The 9,025-nt window shown below is 33.5% G+C and overlaps 1 protein-coding gene across 1 annotated transcript in view; it reads right to left on the reverse strand.

Annotated features, from left to right (window-relative positions):
* Positions 1–4,916, reverse strand: part of Grf (nuclear receptor GRF) — a 131,691-nt gene extending 126,775 nt beyond the window's left edge. The window contains exons 1-2 of the mRNA XM_012692299.4: positions 4,628–4,916; positions 1,039–1,124 (exon numbers count right to left, since the gene is read on the reverse strand). The gene's annotated coding sequence lies outside the window, so the exon portion shown is untranslated. The remainder of the gene's footprint in view (positions 1–1,038; positions 1,125–4,627) is intronic.
* Between the last annotated feature and the right edge of the window lie 4,109 nt (positions 4,917–9,025).

Below are 9,025 nucleotides of genomic sequence, written 5' to 3' on the forward strand. Positions count from 1 at the left end.
CAATGCTTTTAGATCAAATTTTCTATAGACCGTTCCATATGAGCTACAGAATAGAAACAAAATGGTTTCGCGGAATAATTTTGTTTAAAACGCATTCATAGGTTTAACTAATTTCTAGAACGTGCATTTGAACGAAACAACCAGTTGCGGTAGCTTCCTGCAATGACTGTTGCCTGGTGTAATCATTTCACTCGCTGCCTATTCATGTTATTATGTATGTACGGGTATGTTCTAGAGATCGTCATTTGTAAATTCAATTGTTCGCTTTGGCATTCAGTCAATGCTATTTTACGGCAACGCTTTTCGATATTCGAAATCATACATTAAGACAACTATAGAATATCTCTATTAAGTATTTTAATAAAATTTGATATAATCTGTGATCCTAGTTTGACAAATTTTCATAAATATAATCTGTGGATTAATTTCAGCTTTCCCGCCATAACATAAATGTAATGAGTATTCTTTTTTTTGCAGTTCTAGGTTGTAGCAACTTTTGAGTTATTTTAGTTTTACCCAGTCACTCCAAAATAAGATACTTCGCCTTTCGATATCTACGTTTAAATATAATAAAGAAAAAAGTCAACAAATTTTAGTGTCATATCAATCGTACTTTGATTGACAATTTTAGGTTACACAAGCTGAGAAAATGCGAGTCAATGCAATACCACTCGCTAATTACTGTTTTAGTCTTAGTAATTACTTAACTTTTTAGTTTTACTAATATATACTCGTAGACTGTTTGAAAATTCATTAAGTATCTAAGTTGGAAACCTAGTGAATAACTCATTCACTAGGTTTCCAACTTTTATTACTTTATAATATACTGTGCACTTATTATGCACAGGCTATTTTCAAATTAATGTCAAGCTCCGTGCAATTACTGCTAAAATTATTTACATTCTGTGTGCACTTGTGTGAAATGGTTTTCTACCACATTTTTAATTTCACGAAAAACATAGAATCGGTAGTATAAGTAACTTCATATTATAACGTAATTTTTCTTAACCTTATTTTTAAAGAATAAAGAATACTCACATTTTTGTTTATTGATCCAGTTGTATACTTTTTCAGCCCTTTTCCCTCATCTCTAGTAAAACAGAGCGATGTAGAGTTGTTTTGACCTGAAAAAAAATTGTATATATATTTTTATTAGTACTATTAAAATCAGTGTGATTAATAATAATAAAATTTGTCAAGCGTTAACTCGAATTTTAATTAACAAAATTCCCATTTCTATGATTAACATTTTATTTGGCTATTGCCTGGATAGGCGTATGAGCTCACGGCCCATCTGGTATTAAATGGTTACCGAAGCCGGAGTGAGTATCGAATTCTCTATTCTATTATACATATTATATAAATATAAATAAATATATTATATGTAGTCAATCGACTGTCCCTTCAAATCGAACCACATAGCGTATTAAATATTCCGTATTAATGATATCAGGCTTCTAATATACCCTACAAATTTTCCACAATTCGTTAAATGAGATATATAAATGAGATCCATGGTTATTGACTGTGGAAGATCCTATTTATTGGTTGTTGAACATAGCTTCGAGGCAGTTGTGTTCACGATTTCATGCGCAGACGCTTTATATTTAGACATCCGACTAATTATAATATTTGTATTTTTTGCTTGCCAATTGATTAATGTAAAAACATGCTAAGTGTTTGCACAAGGTTATCGCACATCACTGAAAACCACATCCGAATTATAATAATTAAGGTGAACACACAGACAGACACGCAAACCTTGTTTACTAATTCTATATAAGTCTATATTTTGCAATAAAATAGTACATAATTTAAAAAAAACTCTTTCTATTTTCTTCTTTTTTATATTTTGTTTTTGTTTTTTATTTTGGTTCATTGGTCATGTTTTCATTTTCATTCTATTCCAAAGTTTTCAATGCGTCTTGAACTAAACTTAAACGACGCTTAGTAAAATTGAATTAATATTGAAATTATATATTTTATATCAAAAATTGATTTTTCCTCATTAAAGGATCTTAAATTGAGGTATAGATTTGAGTTCTGCAGATTTGTTACTCTTGGACTTTCACTGAGAGAATTTATTGTAAATCCACTAGTATGATCGTTCCAACATCGTCATGATCTACAATGAATATTTGTGTTAAGTACTTTTGAATAGTAATTAGGCTTTTGAGTAGATGACTTCATCTATATTAAGGAACAGGTAACTGCTTAATGAAGCCATAAACACAATACGTAAGCTGCCACCCTCGTTAGGCTTGGATTGATATCAAATACTCAATAGCATTTGAGTTATATATAATCTTATACGTCAAAGTGGAACATGTGATTGCTTGACCGCTGAAGTGCGAGGGTACTTCAACCTGGAATCTAATGTGGAATCTTTCTCAAATGTGCACTATTTTTTTAGGTACAGTAACAAGAGCGAAATATGTTCATTAACAAATAACTTCATCCTAAGCGTTCACTTAAACTTTACTGGTGGTAGGACCTTCTGTGAGTCCGCACGGGTAGGTACCACCAACAGGCGGGGGCCTATTTCTGCCGTGAAGCAGTAATGCGTTTCGGCTTGAAGAGTGGGGCGGCCGTTGTAACTATACTTGAGACCTTAGAACTTATATCTCAAGGTGGGTGGCGCATTTACGTTGTAGATGCCTATAGGCTCTAGTAACCACTTAAAATCAGGTGGGCTGTGAGCTGTGTGATGTCCACCCATATGAACAATAAAAAAAAATAGCATATTTTAAATGATATGAACCGAAACGCTTTCCTCGAGCACAGTCGAGTACAATTGTGAATATCGAAAAATAAAAATCGAAACTTCAATTAATAATTTAACATATAAACAAAAGTTCAAATGAATTTTAAGTTAATGGACGAAAAAAGTGTTAAGCGACTGGATCAAAGGAAAGTTTCTAACAAGTGTGATAAATCATCTATTTCCGCTGTCGTAATTCTCGATATTTTCTCGTTTCTTATGATTAAAAATTTGTTCCTTGAAGACCGATTTCGATAATAAATTATCTATTAAAGTTTTGTAATGTTTGATCAGATTTTTTGATGTCAGAAACGATAGTGAACGATGGCGGAACACCATCTGAGATAGAGTCCTGGAATGAGACGAACCGAAGTATAGGATTTTGGGGAGCAGGAGGACCATTGATATTCTTAAATAGAAAACATGTAATATCTTGTTATAGAGACCTAAAGTCGGAAAATGCATTTTGTGTGGGAATTTTAATAACAACTAAAAACAAACGCTTAAAATAAAATTCATTTATTTTTTAATCATAAATTATTTCAGCCTTTTTAGCCCGTACATAAGTAGTAAAATTTTTTAACAATAAAACTGCACAGCGCTTTTAAGCGAGTGTATATTTAGGGCAAAATGCGTAGCTTTCAATGGTGGTAAGGAAATCAAAATAGTGTTAAATAATATATAAGAGTGTTACATAAATACAGATAAATAACGGAGAATGTTTCAAATATATGTAAAGACGCGAACCAGACGCAAGTCTCAATCGTTTTCTATAATTAAAAGTAATTTTGTATCTTTATTCCTTGACGATTACTTACTGACAATACTTGACGGTCTCATATTAGTTTAAAAAAACCGGAAGTGCAATTTTCTTACACAGTATAGTTTCATTTTCAAATACATTCGTTTGCTACTAAGTTTATGAATGACAAACTAACGAAGGACATACAAAATTTTCTCTGTAATAGTAGAATTTGCTCATTATTTACTAAAATCTCTGAGCAGAACCACAACTACTCAGGAGTGCATCGACATAGTACTTTCATCGGGCTTCCCGAGTTGTAGACATAATAAAAACTACGATGACGTGACGGGAAAAAATAATAAACCCGAGATTATTTTAAATAACTTTAAATTTATTATAGTTCCCGATAGTTTTAAATTCAAATTAACAAAAAAGATTCGAGACAAAGTCGCTAAAGCTCCAAAAATGGCTAGTATTAATTTTCAAACACTTTTATTGCCATTTAAGGGAAACAAGTATAAGGTCCATCTGATGATGAGTGGGTATCGTTGTTCATATAGATACATCAGTAATACCAGAGGCACAGACAAAACGCTCGAACTGCTAGTCCGCCTTCGAAGTCGTTAAAATAATCTACCATACTACCTTATTTAATAAAACCGAATATATTACAAACGTGTGTTTTAGACCGACTAGGATTTTGACCTCTTAACCAGATTGATATATGAAATGTTACAACGTAATCCTGGGTGTATATCTCATTAATTCCAAACAAATTAATAAATTAATTAAATTTTATTAATATTTATTCGATTTGTAATCCTAAAACATGTTACATCATAAAAATATTAGTTATACTACTAAAGTAATACGTCTTTAGATTAAGATATTTTTTTTAATCAAAAACTTTTTTAGAGTTCAGTTTAATTCAAATTATTACTTTTTAAATAATTTACACCACACTGCAATTAACCACTCAACGTTTAAGCTGCTATTTGCAAATACCATTTTTCTGTAAAAATCCAAACACAATCCTACTAGAATGATTGCGTGAAAAATTATTATATGAAATGAAAATTAAAAACAATTAATATTATACAAGGTTTTAAAATTTTAAAGACCTTCTATTCTCAAAGAAGAAGACTCCCCTGCAGCATTCCAAACAGAATCCTGTGTCTCAAAATCCTTTGAACAAGTCACTCTTCACTTATTTCTCACATTAACGGTCACCATCAGTCGATGCCACACTAGTCTGAAAATTTAAAAGCACGTCACAAGTTCATACGGGGGACGTTTCATACACCAGGAAGGATAGATAAACATAGAAGGTATCGAGCAGTCGGAATTGGAGATCTGCGTGGAGCGCGAGATAGCTGAACAACCGCACGGCACGCCGGTTAAGCGGTGACTGACCGACACAGTGCCGCACCACCCCGCCTGGATCGCTCCTCCGGGACCCTTCCGCCGGGAATCAGACCCGCACTGTGCGAACCCAATAACGTTTTCCTCGCACAGTCGCATGCCTTCCCCCAAACCGCTACCCTGTACTCTCAACAGGTTTCGACTGTTTTAAAATTCGAACAATACACACCATCACCCTCGCTAATATTCAGGAAACATAGAACGGCTCTGAAAATCTGGCTGGAAAATCCGGGAAGGCGGGTGTTGAATAAAATTTCGAAATGTTACGAAACCAATGTCAATGACCCGTTTCGGTATTGTGTTTCTGCAGTTTTTATTTTGATGAAAAATAGAGAAAATGCAACTCGCGTTATATATATGTATATATATATTTATTAATATAGCAAGGTGGCTATGCAACATTGAGTCTAGTGGTCCCCGTCGATAGTGAAAGTGGCCGCGGTCTCGGCGAGTGCTCTCGGGGCCAATACACGACCTCTTCAGAAAATGTATTAGATCGTTGCTAATAGAAGCCTTGCGGCTTATTAGCCTTCATTTGTTGTATATAAAATACTATGGTACATATATATTAGAAATGTGAAAGTTTGTATGTTTGCTACTAAACACCCCACAAAAATGGTCGAACGTATTTAGATGAGGAATTGCACAAAGACTATAACTTCGATAAGCACATAAGATATATGTACCATGTAAATAACATGACCCGGGTAACGACTGGTATACCTGAGGTAATATATCGTCTTTTCGCATTTAAACTGTATAATCTCAAAACTTACTTATTTTACAGGAGAGTGTTTTAAAGGTTTAACATGTGATATTTTTAATATTAATCATCTTTGCAACATAATTTTTTTATTTTTTCCAGTTACATTATCTGTCTTTTAAAGTAAGATAAAATTATGTATTAATTTTGTTATAGTAGTCAAAATACTGGTAACCAAAAAATTTAACTAAAACTAAACTACGCTCTTTTGACAGTATTTATAAGAAAAATACTGGTGATACCAAATGATTCCGCATATTAACTCAATTTCGAATTGTTTTGGAAATTTTACACTTTTAATGCAAAAAGACGATGTATGATAGAGTATTCGCGGGTCCGTGATTCGTACCAACAGACCGAAAGCTCGAAATGGACCGAGCGGCTGTCACTAAGATGAGCTACTCTTAGTTTGGGGAAAATACAAAACTTTTCATTGTTTTTAAATTTGAAATTAAACGTAGGTGAAACCGCGAGCGTGGCTAGTAGTATTTACCTACTAGTTGAAACATAATAAAAAAAAATTCAACGACATCATACTAATGATAGAAAATCATGTTCAGAAGTTTAATAAAGTAACAACTAATCCATAACAAGCTTAGGGACATTGACCTTAATCAAAATCCCAAAATATTTCATTAGTCGAAATCATCATCATTTAATTGAAGTAGTAATTTAAATATTTGAACACAAATTAAAATTGAATAATTAAAAACAAATTTAAAAAAAAACATTAATCGATTAATCAATTATTTTTTGATATTTTTGAATCAAAACTATTTATATTGTTTTCGGACAGTTTTGGAATTCGTAGTCCTATTAGGAACAAAAACTAATAAATAAAATGTCTTCCTATCTCTCTTTTTATATACGTTTAATGGAAGAAAGTGTTAGCTTTCATTAATAGTTCAATCACCTCTAGATTGAGCGCAGCATGTTACTTTTATTTCGAACTATGCCTACAAGACAATCGATGTATAAGCAGTTTCCTTTTTAACAAATTTAACGAAGTCATATCATTGTTGGTACATTAGAGAAAGGTGGGGCCCATCTAAACTTTATACGTATAGTATGTTCATATGTATTTTTTCTATTTCTTTTTTATTTACTTTTCCACATTTTATTATGTATTAGTTAACCCTTTTATTTGTACACATTATTAGTTATGTAGCTTTTAATACTGTAACTCTAATACGGTATGTTTAGTTTGTTTTCATTATTATAGTTATTATTTTTTACTTAATATACTTTAATTAAGATTGTATTTTACCTTTTACATCTAGTGCCATGATTTTTGACGGCATCACAATTTTATACCGTTTAAAAGTGTGTTCGTGAGCCATTTGAACAAATTTGTGCATTTCAACTATATATGTAGTTAACATTTCAGTAGTTTCTGATAAAGTATACTGTAAATTTTTACTTTGAGTTTAAAATGTTATCGAAGTTGATTTGAAGCTCACGATCTACCTAGTGCTTCAGCTACTAGAGCCTATAAACATTACAACGTATGCCGCTATTCATTTTAAAACTTTTGTCTCTTTTAATAAAGTATCAATTGTATTTTCACTGGGGCAGCCGTTGTACTGTAAAAACTGAGACCTTAGAACTCGTACCTCAAGGTAGGTGGCGGTATTTACGTTGTAGATGTCTATGGGCTCCGGAAAGCAATTTATATAAGGTGGGCCGTGAACTCGACCACTCACCTGAGCAATAAATAAAAAATAAATAAAATCGCGAAATAGCCAAGACGGTGGTATCCTTCACTTTGCATCAGTATTTTAAGATTATTAATTACGAAGTTAGATGCGGAAAATTGTATTTTTTCATTTCCTTTGAAGGCAGATACTTCTATAGCCCACCCGATGGTGAATGATTATCATAGTCCGCTCTCTCGGAAAGCTGGAAGGGATACTCCTTGGAACTGCGGCACCGTGATAAAAGAGAGTGTTATCTGAGCGATATTACTTGTCCTTTTTCAAACGAAGTACGAAAGCAGTCATTGTTGATGCCCATGAGCGACGATAACCACTATAAAGCAGACCGCATGATCCTCTACTTACAAATGCAAAAAAAAGTAAAATAAAAATGCACTGTGGTTCGTACGCAATGATTCCAGGTAGCGCGTGCACAAGATATTTTCTTGGGATCCAATAGCTACTCAGTGATCGGAAAAATGCCGCATAATCGTTACCAAGAAGAGTGATATGCGACAGTCAGACATTATATATGTGTTGTAAAAAATCTGAAAAATCTTGTACTCCTCATGGTATATACACTATTGTCGATGTGTATGATAATAGTTAATCATAAAACATAAAACTTTTAAAATTCCTTGCGTAGCACTTGGAACGGCTGCTTAATATTACTGGTGGTAGGACCTCTTGGGAGTCCACACGGGTAGGTACCACCACCCCGCCTATTTCCGCCGTGAAGCAGTAATGCGTTTCGGTTCGAAGGGTGGGGTAGCCGTTGTAACTATACTGAGACCTTAGAACTTATATCTCGAGGTGGGTGGTGCATTTACGTTGTAGATGTCTATGGGCTCCAGTAACCACTTAACATCAGGTGGGCTGTGAGCTCGTCCAGCCATCTAAGCAATAAAAATAAATAAAAATATGATAATTCTATAACCGTTATAATATTTTGAGTAGATTTTGGTGAACTTAATGCCATAGAGCATTAGGTATCAGCTAAGCTTCGTTTAAAGTAATAAAAAACATTAGTATAGACTTAACACATAAAACATAGATAGTAATTTGCTTCTCTTTCGGCCTATGCTCACAAAACACGTATATTTTTAGCGTATATCTATATTTAGTTACACATTAACACGTTGACAAACAGAGATCAAATCTGGTCGTCGTGCTCCGTATAAAATCGTCTTCAAGCACCGTGAGTCATCGATACGACAGATTTGTGATAACGACGTGGAGCTGTAATGCTTTCAAACGTCCAGAATATATTTCCTGTATGAAAACATTAAGCCTTACAAAAATATTGTGGCTCCCTTCACGACTCAAATAATTTATTAAATATTTATATCGTACAAATCGACAAATATTTGTTTGTTTGTGTTTTTTTTCCGCCCGCGAAGTTTGTTCGATTGCGTTGTGAGGTTGCACAACTGTTGTCGGGAAAGAGATCTTTGGTATTGAACAATAAACGTGCGATATGTATCACGAGAGGCGTCGTCATAAATATGTTATTCGGTGTATTTCAAAACATTAACATTCATTAGTGTACTCGCATGGGTAGAAGGCGTTATCGTGTCGATTTTTGCTGATGCGTTGCGATCTGTCTGCTTAGTGCGAGTTTTTTACGTTCTCGATAGCGT

This window comes from Bombyx mori, chromosome 15, assembly GCF_030269925.1.
Source record: "Bombyx mori chromosome 15, ASM3026992v2".
NCBI lineage: Eukaryota > Metazoa > Arthropoda > Insecta > Lepidoptera > Bombycidae > Bombyx > Bombyx mori.